Raw genomic sequence first — 14273 nt, 5'->3', positions numbered from 1 at the left:
TCCCAAACGGATGATTATTCAGACTTTCTATAATTGGTTGAATCCGAGTACAAGGCAGTTGTTAGATGCCGCCGTAGGAGGTATAATGGGGAGTAAAACCCCGGAAGAAGCCCAATAGTTAGTTAAAGACAAGGTCATGAACAGTTATCAGTAGAATGCTTTAAAAAGAAAAAAGGTTTCTGGGCTCCATGAAATAGATGCAGTAACTTCATCGGCGGCTCAAGTGGAATCATTGAGTAAGAAGTTAGACCTTCTAACTTCTAATAGAGTGGCAGCCATGACTACTTGCACCGGGTGCGGTAGAGGACATACTCCCTCCGATTGCCCGATCTCTATTAGTGATGCATCTTCAGTGGAGAAAGTAGATTTTGTGGGTAATGCAATGAGGAACCAAGGGAATCCATATAACAACACCTACAATCTGGGTTAGAAGAGTCATCCTAATTTTTCATGGAGCAACCAAGGACCACAAAAGGCCATGGTACCACTGGGTTTCTAACAAAAACAAGCCCCAAACATGGAGAACCTAGTTTAAGGTTTGGAGACCCGAATGACCGATTTAGAGAAGGTCTTGACTAGATTTGTGCAATCGTCGGATACAAGATTTCAATCAGTCGAGGCTACACTTCGCAACCACACCGCTTCTTTTCACAATCTTGAGAATCAAGTAGGGCAAATTGCGAAGTCTTTATCGTAGAGACCAAAGGAAGCTTGATGAGTAATATCGAGACCAATCTTAAAGAGCATGTGAAGGCGATCACTTTGAGAAGTGGTCGTAAGGTTGAGGGTAAGCTTCTGAGTGAGAAGCCCAATGTAGAAGCACCCGAGGTCATAGAGGTTGAGGAGGGAGCAAGCAAAAAGAAAGAGGTGGCACCCTCACTTTTCAAGCCAAGAATCCCTCATCCCTCTAGATTGAAGAATGACCAAGGGGATGAACAATACAAGAAGTTCCTGAGTTTGTTTAAACAACTCCACATCAATATTCCCTTTGTTGAGGCATTGTCCCAAATGCCTAAGTATGCAAAATTCTTAAAGGACTTGTTGACCAACAAGCAAAAGTTGGAGGAGAGTGTTTCAGTGATCTTAGATGCCTCTTGTTGGGGGGTTTTGGAAAAGAATATACCGAACAAGAAGAAAGACCAGGGAAACTTCATCATACCGTGCAACATTGGCAATTTGGGTAAAGAAATGTCATTGGCGGACTCAGGGGCCAGTATCAAAGTCATGTCGTATACTTTCTTTCATAAGCTAGGCTTGGGAGAGCCTAGGCCCACTCGGATGATGTTGCAACTAGCGGACTGAACGGTGAGACATCCAAGGGGCATCATTGAAGACGTGCTTGCCAAAGTGGAGAAGTACACATTTCCTATAGACTTTGTAGTGTTGGAAGTCGATGAGGATACAGATGTACCTTTGATACTTGGGAGGCCATTCTTGCGCACTTCTAAGGCATTGATAGATATGGACTGCAGGGAGTTGACACTGAGGGTTGGAGATGATAAGCTCACATACCGCCTCGCCGAAGCCATGGGATATTCTCTCGACTTCGATGATACTTTATATTTTCTAGACACTACTGATGAGATTATTGTTGAATACATGCAGGAAATATTCAACCCGGACCCATATGAATGTTTGTTCGACCAAGAGGTGGACAATGAAGAAGTAGTGATGCTTGGTCCAATGGAAGAAGTGCCTTCTACTCAGGGGATCATGAAGAAGATGCTCCGGAAGATGAAGAGGGCAAGGAGACGCCACCAGAAATACCCCAAGGCTGTTGGGGATGTGCGAGAACCGAACAAGTTGGATGAACCACTGCTAGGTGGTACCAAGCCCGATAACTCTCCCTCTACCTTCAAGAGACTTTGCTCTTCATGCTTTCAAGCTATGTGTAAGAGGGTAACCTTCATGTATGAACCCACGTGAGGTAAGATAAGGTACGTCTAGCTTAGTGACGTTAAACAAGTGCTTCTTGGGAGACAATCCAAGCATTTATTGTTTTTCTAGTGTTTAGTAGTATTTGCAAGAATAAGGTGTTGAGTGTTGGTGTCTATATGTTTTGAATGCTATTGCCGTGAGTTTTCCATGGATTTTCGGTGCTTACGTGTGTTTTTAATGTGTTTGGCAAAGTTGGTTGGTCATTTGAGCATGTTTTGTGTTTTTCTCTGGTGTATTTTGCATGCTAGACAAAGGCTCTGAGTGTATCTATGTGGTCAGGAATTTTCTGCAGAGCTTGCAGAATTTTCTAAGGCATCCAAAGAAAATGCACGGGCGTGTGGAATTTTCACACGCCCGTGGGTCTCTACTAAGAGCTCATCCAGAGAAGGCACAGGGGCGTGGACTTGCCCCTGTGAATGGCCTTTTGAGTTTTACACACCCGTAGGTAATTTTTCGCACGGGCGTGTGTCTTCCTGTAGAGACTTAACAATTTTTCCGAGAGCACACAGGGACGTGGCCTCACCCCTATGGGTGAACCTCTGACAAACACATGGGCGTGGGTAAGTTCCACACGCCCATGTGGATCTCTGCAGCAGAGCTCTCCTCTATCCCGAGAAGACACAGGGACATGCGTTTGCCCCTGTGAGTTGGACCTGTGAATCTCCTCGCTCGTGTGGAATTTCCACACGGGCATGTGAAACACTTGGTGATTCTTCTCAGTTAGATAGAGAAGCCACAGGGGTGTGCGGCTGCTGTTATGGATCGGGCACACGGGCGTGGATATTTTTCGCACGCCCATGCGGATGCTTTCGGAGACATAGAGTGGCATCCAAAAAGCACACAGGGATGTGTGTTTGCTCATGTGAATCTCTCTGGTGGAGGCGCACGGGCGTGGCTAATTTTCGCACTCCCATGTGGATGCGCAGAATTCCAAGAGACACGAGTTTTTCTTTAAAATCTTCTTGAACTCTCTTCTTCTTCACTTCCAATCACTCAAAAAAACCACTCTTGATCAATTTCCCAACCTCTCACCGCTATTTTAGAGGGATTTCCAGTCAATTCCTATGCCAAATTCGAAGTTTTCATACCCATTTCATCGGTAAATCTTTTAATCTCTCTCATTCGCCAATCCTTGTTTTTAGTAGATTAAAAGTCTTGAGTTGCAACAACTTTCACTTTATAATGGTTTTGATACAATTAGGATGATGGGGTTGGTGCGTAGATGTGGGCCTGAAGCATACATTCTAGCTACGGTTACCCTGGAGATCGCTGAGGACGGAAGGGATGCAGCGGAGGGTTCAAGACAGGTTCCCGAGCCTCAGTTTGCACCGATAGGGACCGGAGCACCCCTTCCAGCGCAGGAGACACTCTGGCGTTCAGTACCCATTTTTACTTCCTCTCGAGCTCATAATAATTTTGAGAGGCTCGAGAGTGCTGTGGATGAGCTTCAGTCCGAGCTTGCGGAGGTCCGGACTTTACATGTTGTACAATACGTGGGGATGATGGCGCGTCTTGACATCGTACTGGAACTATTAGAACGAAATACATCCTCACCCTTTATTAGGAGACCGAGGACCCCTCCGCCATCACCATCACTATTTCCACTGGCGCCATTTGATTTAGCACCCGCAGCACCAGCAAAGCCGACAGCGGACGACACTGACATTTGACTTTATTTTTCATCGTTTTTATTACTTTTGCATTTTATTTTGTACTTGTAAACTCAGAAAAGACTTTCCTTCTGAGTTTATTTTCATTTTGTTGTCTCGAGTTGTACTCATTGCCTTATCTTTTATATACTCGAGTTATTTTTGTTTTATTGAGCTTCACTGAACCCCCTCATGTATGCGTGCAGATGGTCTTGTCAGTATGGGAATTGAGAACTAGTCATGGACACGGCCAATGTGGGCCGTGTGTGCTTCACAACCCGTTGGAACTTTACTTCCATGGATTTATCTCCATCAAACGCAACACTTGGCATCAGGGGAGTATTGTTTCAATTGCCACTCTCACATCTATACTTGATTTACTTATTTTCTATTGTGCTTGCATGGTATATTGGGGACAATGTATAACTTAAGTGTTGGGGGATTTTCATAGTGCACATATCTTTTATATTAGTTTGATTGTTATACATGCTCACATACCCAATGGCGGTTCACTTTAGTTGCAATGATTGTATTCTTGAGTTTAGGAGAATTTTTAACATTGAATGTTCTCATGCTTTAGTTTTTACTTGAATTTCTAGGAATTTTTACCTGATTCACACTCATTGCACTATTCACTCTTTAAACTCTTTTGGAAACTCAAGTTTGATATTAAAGGGACTAGTTATAGTTGTTTCTTTTGTTAATTTTGAAAAAAAAATGGGAAAAAGAAAAGAAAGAACAAAATAGTTTCATTGTTTAGTTGTGCTTGTTGGGTGGAAAGAGCTACCACCTATGAAGTATGAAGCTACTCTCATAAGTCAGATACTAGTTATGCCCTAATGAGAGAAAGAGCTATCTCATGGGATGAGTGAAAGCTACCAACCCGGTAGAAAGAGCTACCACCTCAAAAGTGTGAAAACCACCTTAGCGGCCGCTTTGGAAAGGGCTACCTTAGAGGATGTGTGAAGATACTACCATTTTTTTCAAATTTTTGTTACTTTTTGTAGATAAATAAGTCCCTTTTACTTAGAACTTTGAGGAGTATACCTTGGCTTGACTTGAGTGAGTTTACACACACACGATTTTGGGTTTGTTGTCCTTTTTTATTCAAGTTTTTAGCTACAGAATTGATTTTTTCGTATTTAATGTTAAAACTTCCCTTACTTGTAGAATGCTCTCTTTGTATGCTTTATTGAACCTATGGCCAAGCACTTCCAATATTTCCTTCATTTATGCCTTAATGTTTTAATTTTTGCTTGAGGGCAAGCAAAAGCTTAAGTGTGCGGAAGTTTGATAAGTGCTTGTGTGATAAGAATGCGAAGTGTTCTTTCCTTATGATGAGCATTAATTTTATCAGGTTTTAGCGCTAATATGTGTGCATTTATGTTACTTTCATGCATATAGCGTTGTGAAGCCGAATGTTAGAGAAAGAATCCAATGTAGATCGGAAATGCACCATTTGGAGGAAATCTTGAAAAGGATCAAATGCGAAGATATAAGTTAGGTTCAAAATGCGAAAATGTGTGCCAACCACCTTGTATTCAAGTCAGCACAATGATTTGGAGGGGCACAAAGGCAGCCACATTCAAGTATTCCGGCTTGTGCATGTATAGCAAGATCTCCACCAATGTAGCCATTTATCGAAGAAGCAAAGCGATCTATGACGTAAACGTGTGCCTGTTTACATTACCTTGATGAGAATATGGATTCGGGAGTATTTCAGGCCGGTACTGTAGCAAGTATTGTTCACAGATGGTCGAGAAAAGTGATTTCCAGAAATCCACATGGGCGTGTGGAAATTCTATATGCTCGTGCGTTAATTCCACAGGCCCATGTGGTGAATCCACAGGGGTGTGTGGATTCCCGATTCCAGCCCTATTTAAGGACGATTTCAGGCCCGATTTCAGAATTCTTTTCTCCATCTTTTCCCCAACTTGAGAGAGGGCGATGGCTAAGGTTTTGAGAGGTATTAGCTAGGGATTAGGAGAGGTTCTACGGATCTGACATCGTGCTCCGTTTAGAAGAAGGTTAGTGGGAGAGCTTTCGTCAGTACCGATCCGGCGAGGTGTATCCTAGCCCAGACAAAGGGGCCCTTGGACGAGTAGAGGCTTCTCCACAAGACCATCGTCACGACTATCGAGGGAGTTTTCTATGGATTACTTGTTTTTACATTCGATTTCATTGATTGTAACTAGCTCCATGGAGAGCTAAACCCCCTAGTGGGTATTTGGATTTGTGAACCCTAGGATGTATTTATTTCATTAAACCTTTTTTATTATGCTTTCATTAATTGATGTTTTATTTAAGTTCCAATCTTAAATGCTTGATTGATTGAATGCTCCATTAGAGTGACACTAGGGTTGAGAGTTCACCTTGGTAACCCTTGTGAGTGAATGACACACCACGAGAGTTAGACAAATCTAGATTGGAGAGAGTTGAGAGGGTGAGTCGAGAGGTAGTGGAGCATCCCCTTTCCCCTCCATAGTGATTTATCCTACCTCCATTTCCTCAAGTTTTTTGCGGTCATAATAGAGTAAATGGGCTAAGGGATGACCTTCTGCTGGGGCTTAGTTGCAGAGGCAACGGAGTGAAGCGTTGAAGTGATTTTAGCACCTAGGGCTTAATTGTGACTAGGGACCTTCCACTTGGACCAAAGGGTTAGGTCTACATCTAGGAAGAGGATTTATCACTTGGAATCCCTAGAACTCATTGCAATTCTACACGAGTGCGAGGTTGAGAGATTGTTCAATTTCTTCTCTGTGACATGTATAGAGTTAGGCATGGTTGACCTTAGATTTGGTACCATGAATTGAAGGATCTCCACGACTCATTAATGCATTAGTTAGAAAGCATAATGGAGGGTTTTGCACTTGAAACGATTGTCCTAAGCGGAACAATATCCGGGTACCCCATTTATATCGATTGCCTTACCTCCCCTTTACTTGTGCTCTTTTTCTTGTCTCTTTTACTTTTGTTACATTACATCTTGTCACACAACTATTATTCATTTTTCACTTAGTTAAGAAACAATTTAATTGTTTTTATTTCCTACTCCCTGTGGATACGATACCCACTCATCTGGGATTTATTACTTTGACAAACCAGTGCACTTGCGGGGCATACGCAAGGGGCATTGTCAAGCTGCATCTCAATGTTTGCTACTCTTAGCTTTTCCTGCACTCTCACAAGCTGACTATTGGGCCTCTGGCTCCTACAATGGAGGTAATCTTAGTTGATTGGTTGTGGCCACTCATTATCAAAAAATAAAATATGAATAATAAAAAAATATGTATAACTGAAAACATGAATACAAATAAATATTATTTAAGTAAAATATACCAAATAGTCTGTAATCAACGTAACAAGTATTTCAAGCGTAGTACACAACAACTAGCAAAGTATTGTATAAACCCATTCTCAACAATTTTTATTTATACCCTAATAAATGATTGTTGTAAGCTAGTCAAATGATAAACTAATATCTGTAATCTGATAATTATGGCACATGCGCATGCTCACCCCCAAAGGGCAAGACATCGGTACCATGTTCTCAAAGAATATGGATATAGAGTTTTAGAGAAAATTAGTTTTGAAGAATCTCCCCTCCCAAATGTGATATCGAATGCAATCCCAAAGACCTCACAAGCTCATATCCTGAACCTTGGGAAAATCAACTGTATCTCAAAATGGTGTATACCTAACATCGATCTCCATTAACCCTTCTTGTTAACTGACTAAAATTTTTTCTTAAAGATTTTGCTGTCATAGTACTTTAGCAATCACAATCAGTCAATGGTTTTATATAAAAACTGAAAAGCTTGGTACTAGTAAACTAATATAATGTACAACTGAAAATAGTTTATATGAAAAAAATTAGTAAATAACAGTGTTATCAAAATCAAAACAGACTAGTAATCCAACCAATTAACATGATACAGAAGTTAGAATAGTTTTTTAATTGGACCGGCATCACAATTGAACCAGTAAAATTTAGTGTGAATCAATGGTTTTTAGGTGAAATAATGGTTGAACCAACATTTTCTTAAGTAAATTGGTTTTTTAGGTAAATTAGAATATTATATTAAATTATATTATTTAAAATATTGAAATTGACTCGATATTGACCCAATTGACCCAGTGGTTTAATTAATAACCCGATGACATGACATTTTGATAGGTGAAATGTCCAATCCGATTATGATAACTATGGTAAATACCTATTAATTGAATAACAAATATTCAAGGAAACAATATCGGAAAAGTTTACCACCACCAACTTGCAGTTTCTTGCGATTTCTAGCTTAACTTTGTTTCCTTGCTACAAATCCCTCCTATTTCCTAGATTTGACCTATATATAAAAAAATAATAAATAGTAACAATAAATACTACTTGTCTATAAACAAGAAAAAACATATAAAACAATAAAAAAACTCTTCCAATCAAACCCTCTCACTCAACCAATTTAAAACCAATGTCCAATTAGTCCAATGAAGCTTAAGACCAAATTACAACTAACGAATGGGCTTGAATTACCTTCAATTGAAGTGGAACTACCTCAATTTGGCAAAACCCCCTTGAAGAAGCTTGAACCAATTCAATTAAACCAAACCAGCTTGAACCGAGACCATTTCTTATACAATTTTCGTGTATCAGTTTGATACAATTGAATCAATACCTAATTGAACCTATTCCAACCCAATTCCTCTTAACTAAAACCTAAACCAAACACAATCTAGCTTAATTGAAGCCAATTGATGGAATCTAACCAACTCTACGCACCTTGAATGAATCAAGCCTAATGAAATCAGTTCAAGCACACTCTCTCCAGTCTCAATTTAATTGGATTGACCCAACTTAACTATGATGGTTGAACCCAACCAAATACACTCAAATCGAAATCAATCAACTCAGTTAACCGCACAACTCTAACTTCTAAGCCATTATTTAATGTTCTAACCTTTGACAATCCATCATCATTACCATCATCCTCTTCATCAACATCTATACCATGACCACCTCCTCCTTTATTTTTATCTTCATCTCCTCATCACCCAACTTATCACATCCTCTCTAATTATATATGCATAAAATACTCAAGCTCATCTAAGCTTCAACATCCTTCATCTTCAACACCATCATTGAAGAGAGATACAATTATTCAAACCATCAAACTCTTAAACATGTTCCTTCTCAAACTAAGCTTTTATGTGTGCATGAATACCACTCACAATTACATAGCAATTCCTTTAACACATATATATATATATGATAAGTGCTTGAGTATACATATTTCTCTATATGTTTTACATACTTTGAACATCATTTTTACCATGGTTTATGTCTCATATAATGTATTTGGTGTTCTTTCGTGCAATTAGATCGTGAATGCCTTGAAGGAAGAAAAAGAAGCAAAGATAGGTTATGAAGACACATTTTGGGAGTTTTTGTGCAACCTAAGGATCAAGACACAAGAGGAGCTAATGTACATGGAGGTGTGTGCCAACTCCCAAGAGGATTCAAGCCAATTTGTTTGTTAGAAAGGCACAAAGGCAGTCACACCCCTATGTCCCTACTTGTGTGAAGAATGCAAGAGATTCCAAATGATGATTCGATGATGAAAAGTCATATAACCTACCACGTGGATGTGTGCCCATCATGTGGCCTCAAGAGAAGAGGAGGTGAGCTGCGGTTGCGAAGAGCATTGTAGCAAACTACTGTAGCAAAACACTGCACCAATTTATTGCAGTATTACTGTAGCAAACCACTATTCATGTGATTGCGTGAAAATTCCACGCGGTCGAGTGGGAATTTCTGCAGCTCACGCTGGCACGTGAAATCTCACATGGTCGCATGGAGACACATGACAGATGCGGTTTATGCTTATAAATTGTCCTTTTACCCTATTCTTTAGGGACTTTTTGCTAGTGTTTGAAGGGCGAAGTGGCTAGGGTTTGAAGAGGAGGTCTTTAGCAAATTTGGGGGCCATTCTTCACCAACTTTGATAGATCTTTTCTTCATTATAGCATCAATGGAGCCTTCGGCAACCTAGCTTTGGAGAGGGATACTTAAAGATGTTGGAGCGACCCATTAAGGACATCATCATGAATTCAATGGTGTTTTATTCCATGGTTTTCATTGCTTTTCATTGCATTATTCTTTTCTTTGTAACTTGCCCCATGGAGGACTAAACCCTAATAGGTATTTGGGCATGTAAACCCTAGGATCATATCTTTGCATTGATTTACTTTATGTTTTCAATTAAATCCAAATTTATTTGACTTTTAATCTTGTTTTCTCATTGCTTGCATGTCATATTGGTCCTTGTGATTGATTGGTAATGCTTGATTTGTTGCCTTGGTGAGAGAGAGGTCTCTCCAAGATTAAAGACGGTTGAGAGAGTGAGCCATGAGATAGGGGAGTGTCCCCTTTCTCCTCCGATGAGGGCTTCCTATCTCCATATTCCCTAAGCGTTATACAACCATATTTGGTGTGAGGTGTGTGATTGAGAGATTTATCCTCCAGGACCTTGTAGGGGGTTAGGGATCTTTCTCCTTGAAGTAGGGTTAAATCTATCTTTAGAAATCCGTTGCACTCTTAGGTATCCCTTGAGTTTATTGCGGTCATATGTGGTGTGAGGTGTTGAGATTGAGTGATTTCTCTACCGGAACCTCATAGGGGACTAGTATTGGTGACCTGGACGTAGGGACCGATTGTTCATGGATTACCTTGACTTATCTAACTTAGTTTAGAAACATTGAGTAAGTCTTGCACTTCATGTTAGATCCTATGGGGAGAATTGCCCAGATACCTCATCTTTATTGATTGAGATCTCCCTTGTTTTCTACTTTTCCTTTGCTTGTTTATTCGTATTCTTGCAATTAAGTTCATTTCATTACAATTCTTGATTCCTACTAGATAACTGAGAAATGGTTACTATTAATACTTCCGTTCACTGTAGATTCTACTACCCAACTCTCCGGTATTTTATTACTTTGACAACCGTGCACTTGTGGTACACGCACACAAATTGGTCATGTCAATATACATGAATAAGAATACAAACCCATTTCGTACACAAAACTATTCATATATGTTCCATCAATATCACAACACAAACTGAAGGACAAAACCCAACCATAAATCCATCTATCTCCTAAAATATTCTAAAATAACAAGAAAATGATGAATTGTCACTAGCTTCTCCTTCAGGGTTGTGGAAATGTTAAAGGCTATGATCAAGAGAAGTTTTGACCCCTCAGCTAGGAAGGCATATTCCAAATGTTCAGACAAAGTTTTTGGTTCTAACTCAAGAGGCTGCCAATTAACCATGGTGAAATACTTGAGAAACTGAATTCAAAGTAATCTAAAGACTAAGAACATGCCACAAAATCATGCAACATATGCAAGTGCATAGTATGTATCATCCTGGCAATGGATAAATTCCATCATATTCATGTTCTAAGACAAACAAGGTGTAGTGTATATCCTGTCATTCAATCAAGTTCCATCATGTTCATATACTAAGAAGATAAACAATAACAAAAAAGCTTCAGCAGCATTTAAATCAACCCATCAATTTGTTGGATTTGAAAATGTTGGAAGAGTTGGGAAGGAAAGAAAAAACAAAGATATCACCTACAGAATTATCCAAGATCAACCACAAACCCTCACAAAACACACATGAAAAGAAATGCTAGCAGTATAAAGATTCATAAACTACAAAAAAAGACAAAAAATAAAGGACGAATAAGAGAAGGAGATATAGAATCATCCTTTCTTTCACAGGGGAGACAAACCAAATAAACTAGAAGAAAACCCTAGAACAAAGCATCCTCACCTAAAAAGGAATTCAAATCACGGTGATGTTTAAAGAGTCAGTGGCGGTGTCTAAAGCAAAGGGAGGAAGACCGGCGTGACAACGTCTGCAATGAAGGGAGGATTTAGGAAGACCGAAGAGGCGAAGATAGGTTTCAGTGATTTAGAAAGTTTTTTTAAAAACATTATTTATTAATAAATAAAAAAGGCTTGCCAGCCCACCCCTCCCCGCCCAGGCCCATAACCCAAACGGGGTGACCTATTTTGGCCAGCTTCCAAACGGGCCTAGAAAAGGCCTGCCCAATCCACCACTTTTTGTTGGCCGGGCATGCAGGCCCGATGGGTTAGGCCCATTTTGATAGCTCTATCCATAGATGAAGGGAATTAAGACTGCGTGCTAGGGATAGGCTACTTGTGATTTCTCTAGATTGGAGTCGCGTAGCGAGAGCTTCGATTCCTTATAGGGATTTTCTAGATCTTCATGCAATAGTACGAAAGTAGGTTTAGAAGAGATTCACTCCTATCGTAACATGGGATTAGACACTGAGGAGTCTCGAGAGAGCCCTTGGTGAATCTTTGAAATTCCTCGGTCTAACAAAGCTAGGGGTTGTCTATATTAAATTGTAATTAGTTTAACTCCTAAATTTTCAAGTGGAATCATATCCGGGTATCATTTTCACCCATTGTTTTTTGTTCTTATCAGCTTTGATTTGATCATTTATTTCTATTTGCCTTTTGAAATTGGCTTTTAACCATTGATTGTTAGTTAGCTAATGGAGATAGGATTAGTACTAGTACTATCTAGTCCTTGTGGGGTTGATCTTGCTTCTGAGCATATTATTACTTTGATTGGCATGTACAGTTGCGTGCGTCCTCATCAGTATTCCATCTTGATGTTATAACCCAGCTTACGGCCGTAAGTGTTGGGTTATAACATTCTCTGGATTGCATTTGGGACCATCCTTAGAGGTATATATTGCTCCTTGTAAGTTCCTCTGGACATTCCTTCCAGTCCCGCTTACAGGCATAAGTCCTGCCCATAAGTCCCTCAGATTGATCCTTATACTCCCCATTACGGGTATGAGTATGCAAGCAAGGTTCTCTGCATGATGCTTGCAACTATAAGGATGATCGTAAGTTGCCCGTAAGTGATTCTGTCTGGTCTATTCTTCAATTGTTTATGTCGAGAGGCCTCCATCTCCTTTGTTTTGGCTCTTAATTGCTTCTTTTGTCTCTCTCTAATCCTTAAGCACTGGCTAGTACCTGAGAACATAATTTTCTCCATGTTTAGCACCATCTTTCATAAGAATACTCTAATATATGTTGAATAAGTGTATAAATTGATATTAAATAATGCATAAATGTACACTTATTAAAGGTTCCAGTGGAGAGTTCTCTTGATACCTCGCACCACATATGATTGCTTTGGAGTTCTAGGAATCTCAAGTGATAAACCTGATTCCTAGGACTAGAGCAAACCTTATCTCTAGGCGAAAGGTCCCTAATCACATATGAGGTCTTGGTAGAAAAATCTCTCTGCGCCTCACACCACATATGATTGTGAAAACTCTTTGAATACGAAGATATAGTGAATCACATCGAAAGGGAAAAGGATGCTCTGCTACCTCACGGCTTATCCTCTCAACCCTTTTCAATCTTGGTGAATCCAACCCTAACATGTGATCTTTCTCATTACTAGAGTGATTAGAATATACAATCAAGCTAGATAGCTAATAGGGATTGCATGACAATGAAAACATGAGATTGAAACTCAACATAAAACTCAATTTAAGGAAATACAATAAAAGTTGATTCAAGATTAAATTCTAGGGTTCGCATGCCCAAGTATCCACTAGCGGTTTAGCTCTCCATAGAGCAATACAAAATTCAATCAATCAATCAATGAAAACAAGTAAAACCCATAAAGAAAACACCCTTCTAATCTATGATCATGGTCTAGATGAGTTGCCCCAAAATCTTCATGAATCCCTCCAATGTAGCAAGATACACCGCCTCCGAATTAAGTCATTGGTGACTCTCCTAATAGCTACAACAATGGAGGAATCGATGAAAGTTGGTGAAAGAATGCTCCATTGAGTAAAAAGACCTCATCTCCAAACCCTAGCCTCTTTTTCCTCCTGAGCTTGACGAAAAAGATGCCTAAAAATAATTTGAGTGGCCTTTTATAACAAAAAGTTGGAGCTCCACACTGCCTTCCACAAGGCCGTATGGATGCCCATGTATTGTTCTACCGGTGCTACAGTGACTCTACAACATTAATCTACTGCATTGCACTGCACACTACGTGCGGCTGCCTACATGAGGGCACACAGCCGTCTGAAAGTATGTGTATAACTACACTTATGCCCTCTTGGCATACCAAATGGCTTTAGAATTCCCAAAAGTTAGCACATGCACCCATGTACATGTTCTAGCCTATGTGGTTGCTCTTGTGGCTTGCAAAAGAACTTCAAAAAATACTCCTTACCCCTATCTTTGCTTCCTTTCTTCTCAAGTCTCCTTCACACACCCAGATTGCATAAAAGAACACAAAATATATGATATTGGTGAAAATTTCGGATAAAAATCATGCATAATATACATAAAAGATGTGATATAATATGTATAAATAAGTAATTATCAATGTTTTCTGAGGATCACCATCATCACTAGCAGCTTCTCTCCTTTCTAGGTTCTTCCTATCTATCATAAACAAAAGGTGAGAATGTCAGGACGTTCTCAACCCATAAAACCTAGCTATTGAAGATGATCAAAAGCTATGGGTGTGATAAGTGTCTAAATGTAGGTGTTTTCATATATATATCGTATGCACTTTGCATGTATTTTGTGAGGTTTGATGCCCGTTTCAC

This window comes from Dioscorea cayenensis, chromosome 18 (genome assembly GCF_009730915.1).
Source record: "Dioscorea cayenensis subsp. rotundata cultivar TDr96_F1 chromosome 18, TDr96_F1_v2_PseudoChromosome.rev07_lg8_w22 25.fasta, whole genome shotgun sequence".
Classification (NCBI taxonomy): Eukaryota; Viridiplantae; Streptophyta; class Magnoliopsida; order Dioscoreales; family Dioscoreaceae; genus Dioscorea; species Dioscorea cayenensis.
Note: the sequence above shows the minus strand (reverse complement) of the source record.